Genomic DNA, 24,663 nt, shown 5'->3' with positions numbered 1-24,663 from the left:
GTTAACTAATCCTTGGCTTAGACTGGCAACCCCAGTCCTTAGAAATCTTTCATTTTAAAGCTAGCAGAGGGGAGTGGAGTGGAGATTATTTTACTAGGTGAAGGATTAGAAGAAGTCATCATTCAAGAGTTCAGTCAAGGGAAAAGCTCAGCTTATGATTCTGGGCTATAATATATCACCTGGGGTGCGGTGACATTTAGAGCCACTGCCCACCAAACCCCACCCCCAATAGAGTCACAGTTACAGGAAATTGGATTTGCTGGGCAGGTCACACATGGGTCTGGGAAGCATTAAGGGCAGGAAATGGGATAAAGTTCTTGTACCAATTTACTCTAATTTCACAGCCTTTTCATACCCCAATGCAATGACACCTGCAAATGTGTTTCAATGCCATTTCAGTTTGAAGCTGTGAACAGACATACCTGCACACAAAACATCATCACTGAATCCTTCCATAATTGTTCCAAAATTAATTATCCTAGGGTGCAATCCTATGCATATTTAGACAGAAAGCAGTCCTATAATTCCCAGTATCCTCCAGCCAGCTATCCTGTCTAAGCATGCAAAATCTACTATCCTAAGTAGGATAAGTGAAAAGCAAACAAAAATCAAGACAGAAGCTGGCCAGCTATAATACTACTCAGGACTTGGTGGAAGAAACTGGTGAATATCACCTCCCTAGCTGCTACCTCCCCCCCCAAAGGCAAAGCTACCAGTTAATCTGACCTGGACAAAAAACCACAGTCCTGACTTTTGGAATTTGACACTGATCCTGGCAGTGACACAGGTTTTGTTTATGGCACATAAACAAAACCTGTGTCAGCCAAGGCTGAAACAGGCTTTGTGACATACCTATAAAATGCAATTTCACTATTGACATCTTATCTCAAGTTGTAAACCACAATGGAAGAGATTATTCACCAACTAACTTTTCATGGTTTTTTTTTTAATAATTCCATTTTATTATTTTACATTACTCCTCTTTTCTTCTTTTTTCTGGTTGTAAACCACTTTGAACACTTGTTGGAAAAGGAGCATATCAATGCTTAAAATAAATAAAATACGCAAGTCTAAGGAGAGAGCATTGAGGAAGAGCCATGCTTTTTACCATTTCCAATATCTGTACTGATTTTCATCCTCAACTTTGAGCATTTGGAATTTCCGGGGTAGTCTTTTACAGTGGCGGTGCTTCTAAATGAACAGCTCCTAGTGCTACTCAAGGCATTATGCAGCTATTCCATAATCAAAAAGCATTATGCAATGATTCCATCTTTCCTCCCACCTTTATCAGATTTTTTTGTGGCAAGAAAAAAGACAGCAGTGGGAAAACACGGGAGGGTTACAAGTGGGTGACAACATCATCTGGACCTTCTGTACAATTCCGTGAATGAGGCAGGACGATTGCATGATAAAGCCTTGTCTGGAAGCCTCATCAGCAGAGAATACTGCAGCTTATAGTGCATTTTTTAAAAACCTGTTTATTTTCAAGCATACTGGGGCCCACCTACACCCGGCTTTTACTCCGGGGCAGGTGCAAGTCAAGGTCCCTCGTGACAGATGACACAGTTGCAATTTCGCAGCCATCTGTGGTTTTCGCCTGGAAAATGCGGAGTTCCAAGGAGCACTGGTTTTGCTCCGATGTTTTTCGTTTGCTACGGATTTCCCCATGCTTGTGAACTGTCTGTCCCTTCTGCAAACTGACTTCGCATTTTGCAGTGGGCATGTTGTAGGTGTGCGTAGTGCCTGCATCACTCTTTGACACCCCTTTACTTCCCCCATCCCTTCACAGCTGTGCAGTTACAGAGGCACAGAGCGGCATTTTCATCTATGGAGGGAGCAATCCAATGGCCGCTAAGCAGCGGCTAGACAGCCATAGGATATGTGGTTTTCTGGGAACCGACCTCCCCCCACTTCCGCGCTCCCTCAGAGGCAGTGTGGAACAGCCCCATTCTCCGCACTCACAAGAGCAGTGCGGAGCGGCCGAAAAGGGGCATAGCTGGGGGCGTTCTGGGGCGGAGAGGGCAGAACTGCCTCTACGACACATCCTATGTGTCATACAGCAGCCTCCTTCCCTGCTCGGTGCTCCTGTGGCTAAACAGCTGTAATCGGCTGTCTAACCAAAAATGCAGGGCAGGAGGAGTACAGAGGGAACGATCCCCTCCGTGCTTCTCCTGCCCTGCTTTGGATAGGTGGTCAACTCCGAGTTCAGAGGTGGCCACCTATCTCTATAGGATTGCTCCCTTAATCACACTTTCACACATTTTTGCAGCTTCGCATCTTCGCAACGGTTGCTTTTGGATTCAGTATCCAAGGGCCAAGGAGGGCACTTGGGGGAGGACCAATATTGCTCTGGCCACCATTTTGGACCAATGGGTAGAACCACTGCAAGAGTCTCGGGCTGGGGAACTGACAAACTGATGGTGTGGAAATGAAGGAGTACAGAACACCCACTTTTTATCTAAAAAAGGGACGAAAAGATAAGCAGAGCCTCTCAAAAATACAAAACAGCCACTGAAGTGTCACACCTCCACACTCATGGGACTGCACAGCTGCGCACTGCAGTATAATAGCAAAAATAAAGGGCACAGCGAGTCTGTTAGGGTAGCATGCAGTACATCGCAAGTGTATCACAGGGCATGCTGATTCAAAGCTGCATTGCTGTGCAGTTGCGATGGGGTGGGGGATCAAAGCAGTGCCATATAGATGGGGCCCTGGTTAAGCAAAGGGACAGCAGGCATACTCAGAAGCAGTGTTAGTTCCTAAACCAGCATTGGTCCCCCCAAAACAAAAAGCAGATCTTAAAAACTACAGGCTACTTTCTCTTGGGGGGGGGGGGGCAAATTCAAATTGCACATCTGTTACCTTCAGTCCCCACCCAGGCTGGTTTGATGCAGCCCAAATTTGTGACTCAGAGCAGCCTTTGGCCATTAAACAAGCCCCTTTGGCTATCAAAGCATACAAAAGCCAGAGGGGGTGAGGGAGGCAAGGAAGACACTTGCCATGGACAAAGAGAGCATGCTTCCACCAATATTAACTATTCAGATGATAAGGTTCAGAGATCTTGATTACAGACTAACCAATGTTCCATTCTGAAGCAGAATAAGCAATAGGGGCATGCTTGAGTAAGTTAAGGTCAGCTCTTCACACAGCCATGTTTCATATTAACATTTAATCTGCAATGGCTTTTTTCTTTTTCTTTCGGGCAACCTGGACTGAATATGTGCATGCTGAAAACACAGACTGAGCAGGTGATGAGATCCCAATTTAAGATGCCACATTCATTTTCAGAATGTGCAGTTAAGTTGGGACCTGGTGTTGCGATGGAACACTGCTATTGCCACAAGATCAAAAGTGGTTTTATACAGCAACCCAATGTGCAAAACTGGAAGAACATCCTGATTAGAACTGTAATTTAAGAGCAAGAACTGCCAACCAAAACGTGGAGTTCTCTTTCAAACATTGCCAAAGGGAAGGTTAACAATCAAATACATATGACATGAGAAAAAGTTGATCAGGAAAGCAAAGACAATAAAAAGTGGGACAAGACCACAGTTGATGGATATCAGGCTGATTTAGTTTTCTATATTTAGATGATTTGGGATATCCATTTACTCTGTGCTCTTTAACCATGCATTTAGTTTCAAGTGGGAGTTCTCCACCTGAATGGACAAGTTTACTAGTTTCATTGCAGTTTGTGCCTCTCGTACTTGCATTGAATCTTCCAGTCCAAAAGCAAAACCTGTATTGGGAGATCCCTGGTACCCATCCTTCTCTACAGTGGGAGGCACAGAATTCAGCATCCCAAGAATTTCTGCTTTCATTTAAAAACAAAGCATGTTTCTAGTCCTTGTGGCTGAAAATATGGGCTTTAAAGTACATAGGCAATGTCTGGTGAAATCTCCAAAGCTAAAGAGGGTCTCAGAAGCACTTCTGGCTGTCAGGAAGCAAAGTATTGATGGCCTGCATAACTTTTTTCTCTTTCCTATCACCAGAAACTATTAATATATATTAGGCACATAGAATCATAGAATCATAGAATAGTAGGGTTGGAAGGGGCCTTCTTCATTTGCATAATTTATACTGACTGGGGAATTCAGCTATTCTTTTTCCCCTCATCAGCGGCTAGACGGCCATAGGATAGGTCGGTTCCCGGGAAGTGACCTCAGAGCCTGCAGTCCGAGGATGGTTCCCTGAGAACCAACCTCCACTCTCTCCTGCGCTGCCTCGTAGGCAGCACGGAACGGCCCCACAGTCTGCGCTTGGAAGAAGAGCACGGAGCGGCGAAAACGGGGCGTTCCTGGGGATGTGCCAGGGTAGAAGGCCTGTTCCGACGCTTCCTATGCATCCTCCAGCGTCCGCCCCCCCTCCCAACTTCCCATGGCTAGACAGCTGAAATTGGCTGTCTAGCCACAAATGTAGGGCAGGTGGAGCACAGAGGGGGCAAACCCCTCTGCACTTCTCCTGCCCTGCATTGGATAGGCGGTCGCCTCTGAGTTAGGAATAGGGTTGTGCCCTAAATGTGTGATTGCATTTAATGCGTCTGGTTTTGTCCCCTAAAAAATAGCCATGGCGGGGCAGGGCAGGATCAGGACTGAGGTGCACTGAGAGGGGAGTTAACTCTTCCCCCTAACTATCCCGAGCCAAAACTGTTATTAGCAGCCCCAGGAGGGAAGCTTCCATTAGAACTGATCACCCTCGCCTATCCAAAGAGGATGTCGCAATAACCTTGCTTTGAAGCTACAAAATATTCATCTTGATTGACAAATCAGAGCCTGAAAGAAAGGGCTGCCGAACTTGGGTTCCTAACAGACTGACAATTTGGCACTTGTATAATCTCTTACTCATCCCCCGTAATAAGTCCAACAAAAGGTTAACCAGTATGCCCCCTGCTTGCAGAAAGGCAGCACAGTAGGCTTTGGAGTCATACTCATTGCCTTTTGTACCAAGACGGGGCCTTGAGGAGTCTGATAGTTAACATTTCCACCTAGCAATGATCTTCGAGTTCTAGTGGAAGAGTGTCAAAAATATTCCATTGAGCAGATTTCTATGCATCAAGTATATGCAGTTATAGCTCCTTAAGAATGACCACACTATAGCAATTTCTGTCTCTCAGCCACAGGCAGCCTCCCTGAATCCCGACACATCTGAACAGTTTTCAGCTGCCGGGAAATAGGCTGGCATTACAGCCCTGAGTGCTGTATTACAACTGCAGTTCTAAAGCTAAAGAACACATTTGCTTGGAAGAAAGGCCCAGCAATTTTGATGGAATTTAAGCAAGCTTAAACTATTATTAATTCAGTCTTGAGGACATTACTTATTTTATCATCACATTTGTATCCCTCCCTTCCTGCAAGGGGCTCATGGCAGTAGCCCTAGGATTATCCCATTCATTGTCACAATAACCCTGAGAGGTAGCTGAGACGAAGATAATGACAAAGAGGAGAAACATAAGCCAGGGAAGCAGTATGAGGGATGGACTGCAGGAACAAAGATCCATGGAAGTAAGGGGAGCTCGGTAATATAGGCCACAAACTCTAGCTTGGAAAAATCAGCTCCCCAGCCTGATTTCTAGGCTGCCTTTTAACATCCTCCTCACATTTCTGGACTGTTTTTGTTTTGCATTTACCATGAGGACTAGAAACTCATTTTTATTTAAAATGAGTAAAAGCCAATATTCAAGAAATCAAATTCTATGCCAGATTCTGCACAGAGTTTCCAGAAGCAAAGGGGGATACCTGAAGGGTATATCCCAGCCTAGCACATAATGACAAGGTATAGGAGATAAAAGGAGCAAACTAAGGCAGAGGGCACAATGATATACATTATAGAGACTTAGGAAATGAAACCTGCAAGGGCATAATGACAGCATCATCAGAAAGTAGGTCAAACTCTGGCAGTGCATTAGCAAAGTGAAGCAAAAGAAGCCTTCCATCTCAGCGTGAACTTGACTACAATACGTATTAGGTAGGGCATCTGGTGGTGAAGACAAATAGCTAAACAGATCATTTTTTAATGTTCTTTATTTCAGAATTTGTTTTTATATAAGCAGTTATCAGCACCTGACTGTATAATTACAACCAAAGATATTCACTATCCTTCACAATTATGTCCAGCACCAGGTTCTTTATCATGCCAGATACTTAAACAATTTGCACAACAATATATACTGAGACAATGTATATTTTACATGCCAGTATATTTCTATGCTGAAGGTAACAAATACAAAACACAAAACAAAACAACCTGGCACCCTCCAGAAGTGTTGGACTACAACTCCCATCACCACCAGCCACCATGGCCATTTGTAGTCCAACATGTCTGGAGAGCACTAGGTTGAGGGAGGCTGCTAATGCATAGAAATGTCGGCTTGAACAGATGGGGATTTTTTGAAAGCAAGTTAAAACCTGACAACATGAAGCTTTGACAGGCCTCTCTAGGCGGGCATTTCACCACTGGGGTTCCCCCACTGAGAAAGCCAGATCTCATTTCACAGGCAAACTGGATACAGAGAAAAGCAGCAAACTCTAGCACAGCCATCCCCAACCTGGTGCCTTCCAGACCTGTTGGACTGCAACTCCCATCATCCCCATCCAGCATGAGATGCCCTGGGCCCAGGCCATGTAGACCTTTATACACAGTTGTTAATTAATGATCAAGGGCCATCAGGTATGCATTTCTCATCCTCCAGCCAGATATGGGAACCAAAAGGGGTTAGCATATAGATCTGTGTGAAAAAGAGTGTCTCTTTCATACTCTCCTTCACAGAGATCTACACACCACTCCATTTTCACTCCTCTTCACACTAACCGTGACAACCTCTGACAGCTCCTTTGACAGCTGTCAAACATAGCCGTGGTTACTGCGAATGGTTGTGAAAAAGGGGATGGTTTGTAGATATCTATGAAAAAGATATCCTGGGAACTCAGGCAATGGGGATTCAAAGCAGGGTACCCCCAAGGGTCAGGGAAATACTTTAAACCCAGGGGATCACCCTGCTAATGGGTGATCTGCACCCCCCTTCCCACCTGCCAATTGTCAAAGGCTGTAAATCAGCCTATATGCAGTATCCTCTTGTCAGTTACCTTGTATGTTTGACAGCTGAAACATACAAGGTCCCAGACAAAGCAAGCCTATATATTTTGGAAAATCCGATAATAAAAATTAAAAAATACAGGGACATTTATGCACATTAACAGGGCTGATTTTTAAAAAATATTATTTGGCCCCATTTTGCACAAATTTCAACCCAAAAATTAATTGTAAAAGCCAGGAACCGTGACCGGGGGTCACAGTTCCTGCGGAGTAGGGGGACTTGGCAGCAGACAACATGGATTCTGCTGCCAAGTCCCATGGGATACCTGCCAGGGCCAGCAGAAAGACCAACGGGGAAGGAGGGGGAGAACAACCCACGGTGAGCCCTATCACCTGTAGCGCTCCCCGTGTGTTGTTCCAACAACTACCCGTACTGCGTGGCTTATTTCGAAGGGTGGGTTGTCATGTCATGAGAACTTGACCAATGTCTCTTTAAGAACCGCTATGTCTGCCCAAAAACTTTCTCTTCTATTATAGCAGAGGAGGGCAACTTGTTGTTTTAGCCTACAACTCCCATGATCCCTCACCATTGGCTATAATGGCTAGGGCTGATAGAAGTTGTAGGCCAAAATATCTGGAGGGCCACAAGTTGTCCACCCCTGTATTATAGCAAAGCAAATCCGTGTAGTAGACCCTGAGCTTTGCCTGGACATACAAGAAGCACCTAGCAGGGAGGGACATCTCCTCAAGATTACACCTTCTGACACTGCTTCCATGGGTTAAGCAAGGTGCTGTGTGTTGCTACCCTTGCTTCCATGTTAGGCCTGGCAAGCCCCAGGATCCTATCTGACTGGATGCTCCCTCCCATCTGTCCATCAAGACCCAACTGTCCACATAACATAAAAAGAAAGTTGTTCATTATGCATGCATCTCTCAGTGGACATCTGGGGAGAGATTCTGGCCATGGCCTAGTACAATGCTGAGATTATGTCTGTCTGTCCAAGGACAGGGACTATTTAGGACTGTTCATTTGCTTTCAGTTTGCTCTTTCCATTTCTCCCACTCTTTTATTAATCTTAAATACATTTTCTTTACAATTCCAGGTAAATTGGTTGAAAACAATATTAAAGATAAAATTAATATGCATATAGAAGGGCAAGCCTTGCTGAAAAAGAATCAACATGGCTTCCACAAAGTCCTGCCTCACTAACCTTTTAGAGTGTCAATAAACATATGGACAGGGGTGACCCAGTAGACATGCTTTACTTGGCCTTCCAAAAGGCTTTTGACAAAGTCCCTCACCAAAGACTCCTGAGCAAACTTAGCAGTCATGGAATAAGAGGAGAGGTCCTCTTATAGATCAGTAGCTGGTTAAACAACAGAAAGCAGAGAGTAGGAATAAATGGTAAATTCTCCCAATAGAGGGAAGGAAATAGTGGGGTCCCACAGGGATCTGTATTAGGACCAATGCTTTTCATGTTCATAAATGATCTGAAATTAGGAGTTAGCAGTGAAGTGGCCAAGTTTACGGATGACACCAAGTTATTTAGGGTGATTAAAACAAAAAGGGATTGTGAAGAGTTCCAAAAGGATCTTCCCAAACTGGGAGAATGGGCATCGAAATGGCAAGTGCGGTTCAGTATAAGCAAGTGTAAAGTGACGCATGTTGGGGCAAAAAAACCCAGCTTCAAATATAACCTGATGGGATCTGAGCTAGCAAGAAAGAGTTCTTGGGCTTGTGGTGGACAGCTTGAAGAAAATGTCATCCCAGTGTGTGGCTGCTGTAAAAAAAGTCAAACTCCATGTTAGGCATAATTAGGAAGGGAATTGAGAATAAAACTCCCAATATCATACTGCCCTTATATAAATCTATGGTGTGTTCACACTTAGAATACTGTGTACAGTTCTGGTCACCAAACCTAAAAAAAAGATATTGTAGAGCTGGAAAAGGTGCAGAAAAGGGCAACTAAAATGATCGAGGGGCTAGAGCAACTCCCCTATGAGGAAAGGTTACAACTTCTGGGATTGTTTAGCTTGGAAAAATGGAGGGTAAGGGGAGACATGATAGAGGTGTACAAAATTATGCATGGTATGGAGAATGTGGGTATGGAGACATTTTTCTCCCTCTCTCAAAATACTAGAACCTGGGGTCATCCCATGAAGCTGACTGGTGGGAGATTCAGGACAGATAAAAGGAAGCACTTCTTCACACAGCACATAGTTAAACTATGGAATTTGCTACTATAGGACATAGTGATGTCCACCAATTTGGGTGGATTTAAAAGGGAGTTAGATAAATTCCTGGAGAAGGCTATCAATGGCTACCACTTCTCATGGCTTTGCGCTACCTCCAGTATCAGAGGCAGTATGCCTATGTACACCAGTTGCTGGGGAACATGGGCGAGAGGATACTGTTGTACTCATGTCATGCTTGTGGGTTCCCAGTTGACAGCTGGCTGGCCACTGTGTGAGCAGAATGCTGGACTAGATGGACCCTTGGTCTAATCCAGCATGGGTCTTCTTATTTCCTTAACTGAAGTGAAACTGAGGGCACACACTTTATTTTCACAAGCTACTTGGTTCTGGTGAGTTACTGTAGCAGCCAGGAATAAAAACATAAATACTCTGGAGATAATCTTTTCTTCTAACCCCAAGGGGCAGCTTTTATTAGAGTATAAATTCTCACACTTCCTTCAACATCTCAGAAAGACATGTTTCTATAATCTGGTTGATCAGAAAAGGTGGATGATTAATTAACTAAAAATTATTTAATTAGTTGATAGCCCTAGTTCTAAGGCAATCAGTACCCAGCCCTTCCTGCTAAGACAGCACCCTTTTCCATCTTCTAGGCTAACCTGAGCTCATTGCAGCCAACACATTTTGGAAAACAAGGAAACAGATACTTCAAGTTCTCTCATGAAATAAAGAGTATGAAAGGCTACCTTTGACCTCATGACAACAGCACATAAAGTCTCTCCACATCAATAACCTGCAGCATAAAGGCAGACTCTCTCAGCAGCAGGCCTCTCTCTGCCTTTGCCTTCCCAACACCACAACACAATGGTGGCACTCTCTGTAACATCTGAGCCATAGAAAGCTTTGTGACTGCAGCACTTCACATCAAATGTCGAAAGCTGCAAGATTTCTTTGAAGTTCACAGCAACATTTCAGAAGAGGCACGGGGTTGAGGATTCTTTTACAACAAGCAAGTTAGAACATGACCGTAATAGTGAGCAGTGCCGTAGGTTTGAACAGCCACAGCCTCTGTTAAAAGCATTTTGCTAACACCTATTAACTTTTTTCTCCCCCTCCCTTCCCCTCTGCTACAGTTACGCATAAAGCTTCAAATATAGCTTTATTCCGTCAAGGCTAGTTTCACATCCTTATGCTTAAAGCCCTGTTCCAAGTGCCATACGTTTGGAAGCAGATACAAAACATCTATAATTGCTTCCCCATAGACAAGAATGAGAGAGTGAAGCATCTGCCCAGGACACATTCATGGAGAACTTAAATAATTTTGCATCCACAAAATTGGGGGGCCAGGGGGAGGGGAGAGAATATATGACAGAAGACATGTTTACTGAGAAAGGAGAAAGTTATCCCCCTTCGGTAATGTTAACATCTGAGCCATCTTTGTTCTCACCTCGGGTGGAGGCACAGTTGATAGTGATGGACATGGGCCTGCACCAACATTTGACCCATGAAGGTAGATGGCCTCCTCTCTGGATGTCTTTTGCCAGTAGGTGTCTTTCACTGGCAGGCATTTGCCTGTTAAGTGTTTGCTTTGTTTAAAGGTTGTTTTATTTTTGGTCTCTCTGTGATGTAACTCTCCCTCAGGTCCGTCTGCCTCTGCTTTGGGGCAGCTGTCCTCACTGTCCCACAAGCTTCAGCCCCTAACTTCACCAGGTAAAAGAGTCATCCAATATGTCTAATTGGCTCCCTTTACCCAACCAGAAGTACCCAGAAAATATGATCACTATTGGTAGCGCAGAAAGATGAACAAGGCGTGGGATTTTATAATTTAAAAACAAGTTAATTTAATACAAGAGATGTTATATCTTATAATTAATCCCTCAATTCGCGGTCTTATCCTTTCTACTCTACCTCTACTAACTCCTATTCTTACAACCTCATTATCTAGATGTAGCTTAATCAAACCCTAAGGCTCTATCTCACCAACTAACTGTCTGCTCCTGCCTTTTATAAACTCAGTCTCCTCCCTCTCCCTCTCCCTCTCCCCCTCACTCTCTCTCTCTCTCTCTCTCTCTCTCTCTCACACACACACACACCCCTCCCACCTTTCACTCCCTCACTACCATACAGTTAACCCAAACTTACCTGGGTTGAAACACATATAAACATTAATATAGACTCCATGTGGCAAGCGTTGTGATTTTGTCATGCTCTCCTTGTTAATTTTTATTATATTTTTATTGAATGTATGGTTTATATTATATTGTGGTTTTAAATTGTTGTGAGCCGCTCTGAGTGGTGCACGGGCCCTAGAAGGACAGGATATCAATTCCTATATGGATAAAAATATAAAATCTTAGGACTAAGGTCTCTATCCTTGTCTACACACTATTGTCGGAAGTATTTTAAAAACCCAAGGACTTGGCATGGGGGTGGGATCATTCTCTCACTGCTTGGCACAGTTTCTCACATTCTTTGTCTTTTTTTTTTTTTTAAGAAACAGAATCGACTATACTTGGAAATCAAACTCTGCTCCATTTGTCTTGCACCACCAATCATCCCATTAGACCAGAGCTGCAGTTCTATACCCGATTTTGCAGAGATATGCTTTGAAATGCTGACTAACATACCTTCACCAGGGGCCCTATTTGGAAGGGCAGCACACACCCATTCCACACACACTGCCTCGAGACTGCCTACATTTCTGGTTATTAGAATGATTAAGAAAAAAGCAACCACAAAAATTGCTCTGAAAATGCATTGCTTTTTCTCAAATTAAACTTGAATATTTCTCATCCTTCACACTCCAATAAAAGAGAGTCCCTAACATTTACATAGCCTAAGCCAGGGGTGGGCAACCTTTTTGCCCCCGCGGGCCTCATTTGGCAATAGGTTTGGAGCCACAAGCCCCCAACTAGTGGGCATGATTAAAGAGGGCAGTGAGGGTGGCAAGGGCTGCCTGTGGACCACAGGTTGCCCCCCTGTGGCCTAAAGTGACTCCATTTAAATTTTATGTTTTGGGGTGGTTGTTTTTTTACAGAGAAACCGCACTCAAGTCATTTCCTCCACTAAATTACCATTTTGGAATGGTTTCCACTTGCTTAATAACAGTGCAGTCCTATAGATGTCTACTCAGAAGTCCCACTGAACTCAGTGGGATTTACTCCCAGCAAAGTGTGTATAGGGTTGCAGCCGAAATGCAAGACACAACTGGCTCCGCCTCACTTGCTTAAGGACTTGCCTCCAAAGCTCAAAGTATCCAATTTGGACAGGGTTAAGAAACCTAATAAAAATAGAAAGTTGGCAACCAGGTCTGAAAACACATTTACTAGGGATTAAAGGTCATTCTAGACAATAAAAAACCCTCCAATTTTATCTGCAGTATTATACTTCTGCCAGCACAGCACAGTACCCCACACATGTACAACAGATATGGGCAGAGGAGCCATGCAGGTGCTTACAACTTTAAAAGTAGGGCTAGATCAGGGGTCCTCAACCTTTTTGGACCTGTGGACATGCTTGAGAGTTTGAGAAACTGCTGTGGGCACCACCACAAAATGGTTCCCATGGAGGATGTGGCTAGTCACATAATGGCTGACTAGTCAAACACGAGCTAAAGTGGGAGGAGAATAGGGAGGGTAGAGGCTAGAAGGGAGGGGAAAATAGCAAGGCAGAAGGGTAGAGGGGAGGGAAAGAGTGAGGCCAGAGGCTGGGAGGGGGCAAAACAACAAGGTAAGGAGGTGGGGAGAGAAACAGGACGGTAAGGAGGTGGGGAGAGAAACAGCAAAGCTAGAGGCTGAGAGGGAGGAGGAAACATCAAGGCAAAGGGGTAGAGGGGAGAGAAAGAGCAAGGCTAGGGGCTGGAAAGGGAGAGAAAGAAGACTACTCTAATTTTTTCCAAAGTTTATATTAAAACATTTTTTGAAGGAGGCAGGGAGTGGAGAGCTTTGCAAGCACTGTTGGAGGTCCATGGCTGCTGTGGGCACCAGGTTGGTGAACCCTGGGCTAGACAGTGTTCACACAGTAGCTTTACATATCTTTGTACTGCTAACAGCAAGCATTCATATAGCACTTCAGAGCATTCGAGTGTTTCATATACATGATCTTGTCATAATCCAATCCTGTACGGTTGAATTACAACAACCCTGTAAGACTGGCCAGTATTATTACCTCCATATTGCAGATAGGGAGGCCAAGGCTGATAGAATGTCACTGGCCTAATGCCACCAAATAAATTCATAATAGAAGCAAAAACTAATTTCAAGTAAAAGTTCTTGAAATAATGGCACTGTAGTTCAGAGGAGAGGAGGGGGAGGTAGCCTTTCTGTTTCTCATTTTATTTATTTTTAAAAACCAGCTAAAATTCCATGAGCACTCTAGTACTATGGTAGCACATCAGGGAAAGAATACAGCCACATACAGCATGTTGATAATTTTGTTTCAGAAAATATTTTAATACTAGTATGGGAAAGTTGTGTTTCCTATTGCCAGTAATGTCACAGGCATTAAACCTTCACACATCCACATCTCACACACTACTCAACTGATTAGCAGGGGTGAATTTGCATTTTCCGAGTAATAAAATACTGGCCTTTGCATTTTTCCCAACACCCAATCAATCCACATCGAAAGCACTACGTTGTAAGATGTCGGTATCCAGCACAACAGATAACAACAGTTGCATGTTTACAACAATATAAGCCAACTGTTTGGAAAAACCCATCAATATCAGTGGATCTTATTTGCAAGTGGGCTTATGAGAGAAGTTTTAGCAAGTGAGTGAGATAAGAAAAGATCACATGAAAGATCAGCATGTTTATTTATTAATAAGAATAACTATAAACAGCCTTCCAGCCCTAACAAAGGCCCCCAAGGTGAAATATAAAAACTAAAACCAAATTAAACAATAAACTGGAATAAAAACAGAGCTATTAAAAAAACTAAATAGAGCAGAATCAGAGCTTTCAGTCTCAAAATTAAAAGCCACAAAAACCATTTGGAATAAAAATTATGTTGCTGCCCACCTGGAACTAAGCAAAAATGGGGAGAGATTTATAGTATCACAGAATTACAAAATCAGGGTGCTACCACAGGAAAGGCCCTGCCCCGTGTTCCAACCAGGTTAACCTCTTTTGGTGGTGGGACATAACACAGGGCCTCAGAAGAAGACCATAACATAGGGGCAGGTTCATATGGGAGGAGGCAGTCTTTCAGATATTTTGGCCCCCAATCCATTTAGCATTTATAACTAAAACAAAGCTCCCTGAACTGGGCCAAGAAGCAAATCGAAAGCCAGTGCAAGCGCTACATAACATGATCTATAAAATGCACACCAGTTTGGAAACCAATCTGGGCACAGCATTGTGCACTAGCTGCAGTTACAAATCACTCTTCAGCAGCAAGCTAGAGAAAGGGTGGGGGGAGAAGATGAATATGGAAAGGTATGAAGAAGGCTGAGGGAATAAGGTAACTGTCTTCAGTATGCTAATTAGGTGCATTCTCTTCAGTATGCTAATAGATGCTTTAAGCAAGCAGCAAACCAGTCTGTCTCCATAGCCCTTGCAGGTACCTTGAAGAGTTAATGGGCTCAAATTACAGGAAGATGGATGTAGGTTAAATATCAGAAAGAAACAGAATAATTGATGGGCAACTAAAAAAACTAGCTATAGAAGTTGTTTTATCCACTCATTAGAGGTTTGTAAAGACTGGTTGGGTAAAACCTCAGTATGTGTCAGGATCCTTTAGGTGTTATTGGCCTTCTTCAAAAGCCAGGAGGTAGACACTGGGATGGAGGAAGGGGGGAGTTAAGATACCTTCCAGCCTGACAGTGCTACAAATAAGAATTTTCAAGGCAAAGCCTCAGGATTAAACTAGACGAGGTGATGGAGATCCATAACTGTATCTCCCAGCACTGTTTTAGCAAAATAGAAGCCAGCCATGGGGAGCCCTACCCGGATAGGGTACATGGCATTGGGGGTAAGAAGTCCTTTCCCTCTCTGTTTTACCAATTAAAAGCCCCATCTACCCAAAGCCAGTAGTTGCCCCAATAGGGAAAAACATACACACGGACACCAACAGCACAGAAAGGTCTAGCAACCACTAGGGCTTCTCTATGTCTCCTATTACAGAGAAAAACAGCACAATGCAAGTCTACTCAGAAGTCATTCCCACTGTGTTAAATGGGGCTTACACTCAGGTAAGTGTCCATATAAGGTGTATATAGGGTGTATATAGTGTGTATATCATCATAGGGGATTGGAATACTAAAGTAGGAAGTCAAGAAATCACCGGGATAACAAGCAAGCATGGCCTTGGTGTACAAAATGAAGCAGGACAAAGGCTAATAGAGTTTTGCCAAGAGAACACGCTGATCAGAGCAAACACTCTTTTCCAACAGCACAAGAGTTGACTCTATGCATGGACATCACCAGATGGTCAATATCGAACTCAGATTGATTATGTACTTTGCAGCCAAAGATGGAGAAGCTCTATACAGTCAGTAAAAACAAGACCTGGAGCTGACTGTGGCTCAGATCATGAGCTGCTTCTTGCAAAATTTCGGCTTAAATTGAAGAACGTAGGGAAAACCATTAAACCATTCAGGTATGACCTAAATCATATCCCTTATGAATATACAGTGGAGGTGACGAATAGATTTAAGGGATAAGACCTGATAGACAGAGTGCCTGAAGAACTATGGACGGAGGTCCGTAACATTGTTCAGGAGGCAGCAACTCAATCCATCCCAAACAAAAGAAATGCAAGAAAGCCAAGTGGCCATCTGATGAGGCTTTACAAGTAGCTGAGGAAAGAAGGGAAGCAAAAAGCAAGGGAGAAAGGGGAAGACATATCCAACTGAATGCAGAGTACCAGAGAATAGAAAGGAGACAAGAAGGCCTTCTTAAATGAACAATGCAAAGAAATCGAAGAAAACAACAGAATGGGAAAGACTAGAGATCTCTTCAAGAAAATCAGAGATCTCAAGGGAACGTTTTGTGCAAAGACGGGCATGATAAAGGACAAAGAAAGCAGGGACCTAACAGAAGCAGATGAGATTAAGAAGAGGTGGCAAGAATACACAGAAGAACTATACAGGAAAGATCTGAATGTCCCTGATAGCCATGATAGTGTGGTCACTGAACTTGAGCCGGACATCCTAGAGAGTGAAGTCAAGTGGGCCTTAGGAAGCACTACTAACAACAAAGCTAGCGAAGATGACAGTATTCCAGCTGAGCTATTTAAAATCCTAAAAGATGATGCTGTTAAAGTGCTGCATTCAATATGCCAACAAATTTGGAAAACTCACCAGTGGCCACAAGACTGGAAAAGGTCAGTTTACATTCCAATTCCAAAGAAGGGCAACGCCAAAGAGTGTTCAAACTACTGAAATGAACAATTACGCTCATTTCACATGCCAGCAAGGTGATGCTCCAAATCCTACAAGCTAGGCTTCAGCAGTATGCGAACCGAGAACTACCGGAAGTACAAGCTGGGTTTCAAAGAGGCAGAGGAACTAGAGATCATATCGCCAACTTTCACTGGATCATAGAAAAAGCAAGAGAATTCCAGAAAAACGTCTATTTCTGCTTCATTGACTACGCTAAAGCCTTTGATTGTGTGGATCACAACAAACTCTGGCAAATTCTGAAAGAGATGGGAGTACCAGACCACCTTACCTGTCTCCTGAGAAACCTGTACGAGGGTCAAGAAGCAACAGTAAGAACTAGACATGGAACAACCGATTGGTTCAAAATTGGGAAAGGAGTACGACAAGGCTGCACATTGTCGCCCTGCTCATTTAACTTATATGCAGAGTACATCATGAGAAACGCCGGGTTGGATGAATCACAGGTGGAATTAAGATTGCCGGGAGAATTATCAACAACCTCAGATACGCAGATGATACCACCCTAATGGCAGAAAGCGAAGAGGATCTAAAGAGCCTCTTGTTGAGGGTGAAAGTGGAGAGTGCAAAAGCTGGTTTGAAACTCAACATTAAAAAAAAAGAAGATCATGGCATCTGGCCCCATCATTTCCTGGCATACAGAAGGGGAAGAAATGGAAGCAGTGACATATTTTATTTTCTTGGGCTCCAAGATCACCGCAGACAGTGACTGTAGCCATGAAATTAAAAGACACTTGCTCCTTGGGAGGAAAGCCATGGCAAACCTAGACAGCATAGTAAGAAGCAGAGACATCACCTTGCCGACAAAGGACTGTCTAATCAAAGCTATGGTTTTCCCAGTAGTAACATATGGCTGTGAGAGCTGGACTATAAGGAAGGCTGAGCGCCGAAAAATTGATGCTTTCGAACTGTGGTGCTGGAGAAGACTCTTACGAGTCCCCTGGACTGCAAGGAGGTCAAATCAGTCCATCCTGAAGGAAATCAACCCTGAGTGCTCATTGGAAGGACAGACACTGAAGCTGAAGCTCAAATATTTTGGCCACCTAATGCGAAGAGAAAACTCCCTGGAAAAGACCCTGATGCTGGGAAAGACTGAAGGCAAAAGGAGAAGGGGACGGCAGAGGATGAGATGGCTAGATAGCATCACTGATGCAATGAATATGGACTTGAGCACTCTCCGGGAGAGAGCACAGGACAGGAAGGCCTGGCGTGCTATGGTCCATGGGGTCACGAAGAGTCGGACACGACTGAACAACCACAAAGTGTGTATATAGGACTGCAGCCTAGATCCCTTTGATTCTCAGCTCTTGCATCTTCTCTTCTATTTCTTGGTTTGGATGAAGAAAGCATGTCCAGCCCAAGTTATCTCGAGGAAACTGCCTGCATGGCATTTTCAGCCAGCATAAGTCTAGCCATCATACAATGAGTAGAGAAGGACATGACTGACAGGGAATAGCAGTGCCAGCATTTCCAAAAGTGGGTGAGATGGCTCTACCAAATATGGGGGTCATCCATGTGTTCATTATACGAGAAATAGAGGAGGGGCCGTAGCTCAGTGGTACAGCACATACTTTGCATGCAGAAGATCCCAGGTTCCATCCCCAGCATCTCCAGGTAGGGTAAGAACAATTCTTGCCTGAAATCCCGGACAGCTGCTGCCAGTCAGTGTCAACAATACTGAGGGAGATGGACCAATGGTCTGACTCAGTATAAGACTGCTTCCTATGTTCCCATGACATAACTCTTAAGGGTTCTTCAACAACACTCTTACAGCACTGTTGAACCAATTGGAAACAGTGACCACAGTGCTATCAGATTTAATATATATTTAAGTGGAAAATTGCCACAGAAGTCCAACACATTCACATTTGACTTCAGAAGAGGAAACCACTCTAAAATGAAGGAACCAGTAGAAAGAAAGTTGAAAGGGGGAGTCAAGATGGTTAAAGTGCTTGGAGGTTACTCAAAACCACAAAAATAGAAGCTCAGCTACAAGGTATATCACAGGTTAGGAAAGGTAGCATCAAGTCTAAGAGTTCACTGGCATGGTTAACGAGCAGTGTCAAGGAAGCTATTAGAAAAAAGAACGCTTCCTTCAGAAAATGGCAGTCTTGTCCAAAGGAGGAAAACAAAAGGGAGCACAAGTTTGCGCACAGGAGAAGCAAGCAGAAAATAAGGGGGCAATCCTACTGGGATAGATGGCCGCCTCTGAACTTGGAAGTGACCCCCTGTCCAATGCAGGGCGGGAGGAGCACGGAGGGGATCATCTCCTCCACACTCCAGCTACCCTGAATTCACGACTAGACAGCTGATTTTGGCTGTCTAGCTGCAGGACCTCGAAGCATGGGGTGAGGAGGATGGACGACACATCAGAAGTGTCATACTGGCACTTACAAACTCCCCGCACCTGAGAACGCTCCCTTTCCCCCACTCTGTGCTGCTCTTCTGAGCATGGAGTGCAGGGACAAACCGCACTGCCTACGAGGCGGCAGGGGAGGGGGTGGGGAGGCGGTTCTCCAGGAACTGACCTCGGAACACGGATGCGAGGTCAGTTCCCAGGAATCTACCAATCCTATGGCCATCTAGCCACTGTCTAGCAGCCATAGGATTGCACCCTAAGAGACACAAAAAAAACCATTTTGAGGAGTATATCACTAACATCAAGGCCAACAATAAAGAATTCATTAAATATATCAAAAGCAGGAAACCAGCTGTTGAGGCCGTTGGGCCGCTGGGCAATAACTGAGTTAAAGGAGTACCAAAGGAGAATAAGGAGATTGCAGAGAAGCTGAATCAATTCTTCTCCAGCAACTGGTGTACATTGGCATACGATCCCTACTACTGGAGATAGCATATAGCCATCAAGGCTAGTAGCCATTGATAGCCTTATCCTCCATGAAAACATCAGTAAAGGCACAGGTATCTGTCCCATAACGTCTGACTGATGGGAGATTCAGGACATCAAAGGAAGTACTTCTTCACACAGCGCATAGTTAAACTATGGAATTTGCTTCCACAAGATGTAGTGATGGCCACCAATTTAGATAGCTTTAAAAGGGGATTGGACAAATTCATGGAGGATAAGGCTATCAATGGCTACTAGCCCTGGTGACTATATGCTACCTCCAGTATCGGAGGCAGTATGCCTATGTATACCAGTTCCTGGGGAACATGAGTGGGAGGGTACTGTTGCACTCATGTCCTGCTTATGTGTTTCTGTGGGCTACTGGTTGGCCACTGTGTGAACAGAATGCTGGACTAAATGGAACCTTAGTCTGATCCGTCATGGCTCTTGTGTTAGGGGCATGATGGGAAGTCCACTAGTTCAAGCACCTATCAGCTACCAGGAGGCAAGCCATTCTCTCAGGTTCAATCTCCCTGCCCCTGTTTCTGTGATATAGGGATTGCCACACTGGCCTACTTCACATGGTTGTTGTAAGGATTACTAAGAGGAACAATGTGAAGCATTTTGGGTCTACTGCATTTATACAGGATGGCTCCAATTGCAAAAGCTGAGGCTTCAAAACCAAGTCAGTCGACCTCTTATTCTTTGCAGGTATCAATCAGAAATCCATCCCCCCTTCAAAATGGCACAAGGACAGATTTGGATAGGAACTACTGGCACCTTTTATCTCAACAGGCCAAACACAAACCATACCTTCATATCCTATGCTACCATCTGTTTACCAGAGTGGGCGGGGGAGGGGAGAACTGTCCATTTCTTGGTAGATGTCACACAAGGAGGATTTTAAAGACTGCATTAATGCCAGCTCCTGCAGCAGGGGCCTTAACTTTCCAAGCTGCTAAGACAGATAGATATGCAGAGCGATGCTCCAAAGTGAGGTGCTGTGAGTTACACAGCTATTTGCTTCCACGTCCCAGAGTAGGTCGGCATCAATTATTTTGAGTGCTTCTGGTGGTTTCTCCTTACTACAGCCAGCCTGCCAAACATCACTAAATAAATCACACCACTACAACAAGAACTCATTACATTTCCAAAAAGAAAAGATTCAGATGGCTTTGTAAAGGGGGGCCGATAGCGCAGCACAAGAACCCTGCTGTGCATTTCACGAGTTGCTACAACAAAAGCATGCCACAGCTAAACAAGTGCTTCTTCCCCTCCCCAGATTAATGAAATAATAATTTAAAAAAAGATCCACTGCGTCAGAAAATGAACACAGAGCCCACAGGAGGGAAGGGAACCTGCCATGAACCTGGCAAAATGTGGGTTTTATTTAGCAATGCCCATGGCAAAAATTCAGCATAAAGTTTCCCAATTTAACACATCCATTCAAGACAGTATTAAAAGATGGGGAAGAGAGGATCAGCATATATGTAGGTATAAACAGCCCTTCACGCAGTTAGCCATAAGAGTAGCTTCATTAGTAATACTTTTATTTATTTCTCGACCTCTGGGGAAAATCTACACTCTTCATTTATGCTGGACTACTTCTTTACCTTGCAAGCTTTATGCTGATGTTGGTAAAAAAATTGCAGGACTCAGAAATTCTAGTTCATTACCACCTCCTCAGAAACACACACACACAAACCATCCGAGTTAAGATAACAAGCCAACTTCAACAGCCCAACTGATATTAGAAAGAAATGTCCTGCTAAGCCAGGATCCGCAGATTTTTTGAGCAGACAAAAACCTCCAGGGGCCCAGGTCAAAGGGTAGAAATACAGAGAAAGTCATGCACACGTAGCCATCAATGAAAAGAAAACTGGATCCATTAGGGCTGCAGTCCCAGATACTCACACACAGCCTCATTGCTTTGGAAGTAATTCCTATTGAACTCAATGAGATTTACTTCCAAGTAGACATGTGCTTAGGACTGTGCTGTAAGGGATTCAGTTTTGCCAATTTCACTGCAAACATCTAGCATGAATGAATAACTGGGAAGTTGGTGGTCCCATTATCTATCTTCCTACCATATTATGCACATACAGAACAGTTTGTACCTGAAGGCCAATTCATACACGACATTTTCTTATCAGGTTACATACCTGTGGGGGGGGTGGAATGTGTACAGAGTTATGTGCAACAACTGCACGCATGCTGTTTTGCTCCATATACACTCACTGGGAACCCACTGCAGCTTCCCAATGACAGTTACATGCATACACCTGCACAGGGAAGATGGCATTGATCAAGTGGCCCACATGCACATATCACAGCCAATTCCTACAAGTATATCAACTCACAGTCCCTGCTGTTAACATGCCTTCTATATTCTAAGCAAGCTGGTTGGGCTGCCGGATCTCTCTTATTTCAATAGGGCACCATTACTTTTTAAAGATTGTGGCTTAATCCAGAGGAGCACAACTCCACAGAACACAATAAGGGACATCCTTGATCTCACAAGGCCATTTCAAAAGACACACTCCACATTCCGCTGGGACATCTAGATCATCTGGTCACTCTACCCATTACTATCCACACAACCACATTCAGCTCCCCAGCACACATACACCAACTGCTAATCAAGGGTTAATGGGTGTACCCCACTGCATAGCCCACTCCTCCCATATACCCCTGAGGTTAGTTACCTCCATGGAATGGCAGCAAAGCACAAGGCTTCATTCCCTAAACGCAGTTCACCCTGCCATTTTAGCCCTCCCAATCTGTTCCTATCCCGTTCTCCCAGTTACACCCCATAAGCCCAAACCATTTGTCATGATCCACACAAGCTTTTCCCCATAGTTTGTCCAGTGTTATTTTTGTCCCCAGACTTCTTCAGCCCTTCACTCTACCCCACACCACCCAAGCACCTGTCCCTTCGTCTGTGACTACAAACCCGTATCCCACATCCTGCCCCACAGATGTTTTGCTCTGTCACTCCCCCCCCCCGCATCCTGACCCTACAGCCCCCAGATTGCCTTACCAGATGCGCCAAAGCATCCCACATCCTAAAACCCCAGTCAGGTTGTAGCAACTCAGCAAGGAGGCCAGTGCCCCATCTCTGGCTCCTAGCATATTCCAGATCACCCTGGCCCCCAAGCTTCATCTGCAGCAGCACGCCCCCACAGCCTCAGATGCTAATGCCACCCCCCCCCCAACCCTCTTCCCTTCACGTTCATATCCTAGGCGCACACTCCATATGTTTTGACCTCCAGTGTACCTCAGCCCCCGTCTCTCTCGAAATGCCCCGGTCGCCTGCTGTGTCCAACCTTCCCCCAATCTACCCCTGATGTGCCCCAAGTCTAGTCCCGACACGTGACCAGAGCGGACCCCCATGTCCACATCAGACTGCCTCCCACCAGGCACGACCCCCTCCCACTGCTGTCTCGTATACAGGTGTAAGCCCGCCCACCTCCTGCCTGCAGATCGTAGACACCCCCACCCCAAGCGACCCCCCACAACCACGTATTTGGGGGACTCTTCCTATTCCAGTAACCTCACGACTATACGCCCGCCCACGCCACACACGGGCAGAGCCTCATCGCTTCCTCTCCTCACGACCAGACCCCCCCCCCCACCACGCACACGCACCCCGCCGCCGCCTCTCTCACCTGTACTCTCCGGCCGCAGCCCCGCCGTGCCAGTCTCCGCCCGCCCGCGGCCCAGATTACCCCCGCCAGCCACAGTCCAACCCGGTGCGGAGTGAGCGGCCGCCGCCGCCGCCAAGGCGAAGCTGCCGTAGCTGGGCAGCCAGCGAAGAACCCGCGCAGGACTCTGGGGCGCCATCTAGCGAGCTCCTCCCGCAAGGGCAGCGCGGCTACAAAGTCGCGCGGGCAGCTCTTTGAAAGCAGCCTCCCCGGTTCGGAGGAAGACGCCTCTCAGCTCGCTGACTGGGGTGGGGTGGGGGCTTCGTTTGAACTGGATATAAGGCCCAGAGCCGGTTTTTAGGGCTATGATTCAGCCCGGAAAGATGTGACGTTATTAATCGCCAACAAAAGTTAGGAGCCCTCTGAACTGGTGCAGAGCCCTTATTGCGCTGAGGAACCCACAAAATGCCTGCGCTCAGCAAAGCGGCTAAGTTGATGGGGATCTCCAGGGCAGGCTCAAGACATTTTGCTGTCTGAGCGGTGCCCCTAAGCACAACCAACTCAAGGTGCATAATACCCAAAGTCTGCCAAGTTATTTTGGCACCTGAGGCAGAAAATCCTACAGACATCTCTTACCCTTAATTAATAATAAATTAATTAAATAACAATTTGCTGCTCTTTCACAACACCCCAAATCTGCTGTATGAGCAGTTGCTTTGCTCTACCTAATGGCAGGGCTGGCCCTGTCTGGTTCATCTGTTTTTAAGGCTGAAAGTTGGGGAGTGGGCCCACCAATTTGGATGGCTTTAAAATGGGACTGGGCAAATTAACGGAGGAGAAAGCTGTCAATGGCTACTGGTCCTAATGGCTATATGCTACCTCCAGTATCAGAGTCAATATCCCTATGTACACCAGTTACTGGGGAAAATGGACGGGAGGGTGCTATTGCCCTCATGTCCTATTTTTGGGTTTCCCGTGGGCTGCTGGTTGGCTACTGTGTGAACAGAATGCTGGACTAGATGGACCCTTGGTATGATCCAGTAGCAAAGCTGTTCTTATGTTCAAATCTGGGTGTCAGGAATCTCAAGAGAAAAAGGCTTGTGTGATCCTACAGAAGGCATGGGGACCTTCCAGAAGAGGCATTGTCCTTGGAATAATTATCCAGTGTATTAACTAATCCAGCTAATGAATCAATACCATGCAGTTTCAAGATCACTTAAAGCAGATTAGTTCCCCCACTTACCATATTTTAACACATTTCATGTTAAGATGACAAAGCAATGATCAAAGGGCAGTTTCCATCCACCTACTCCTTCGTAACACATCTTTTTCTGGAAGAGGAGATTGCAATTTATTATATCATCAGAATGCTGCCAGGCACTTGTGTGTATGCATAGATAAACACTATACCAGCCTTCCCCAGCTGGGCGTCTCCCACCCCATGCTGCCTGGGAATTATGGGAATTTAAATCCAACACGTCTGGAGATTTGGGGAGGCTGTTCTATACAATTCCACTGAGGGCTTAATCCTCTTGAGGCCTAAA

General features: G+C 45.0%; 1 protein-coding gene across 3 annotated transcripts in view; it reads right to left on the bottom strand.

The window, feature by feature from the left end:
• SEMA4G (semaphorin 4G) overlaps positions 1-23,280 on the bottom strand; it is a 117,784-nt gene extending 94,504 nt beyond the window's left edge. The window contains exon 1 of one of the 3 annotated variants that reach the window (XR_014789509.1): positions 9,975-10,097. The gene's annotated coding sequence lies outside the window, so the exon portion shown is untranslated. Of the gene's footprint in view, positions 1-9,974; positions 10,098-23,143 lie in introns of those variants that run through there. The other 2 variants (XM_084846476.1, XM_084846479.1) reach the window with 2 other exon arrangements.
• Between the last annotated feature and the right edge of the window lie 1,383 nt (positions 23,281-24,663).

Source organism: Heloderma suspectum, chromosome 3 (assembly GCF_057233095.1).
Source record: "Heloderma suspectum isolate Gila_16-S chromosome 3, 16-S_ref, whole genome shotgun sequence".
In the NCBI taxonomy this organism is placed as follows: domain Eukaryota; kingdom Metazoa; phylum Chordata; class Lepidosauria; order Squamata; family Helodermatidae; genus Heloderma; species Heloderma suspectum.
This window is presented reverse-complemented; position numbering and strand designations above follow the sequence as displayed.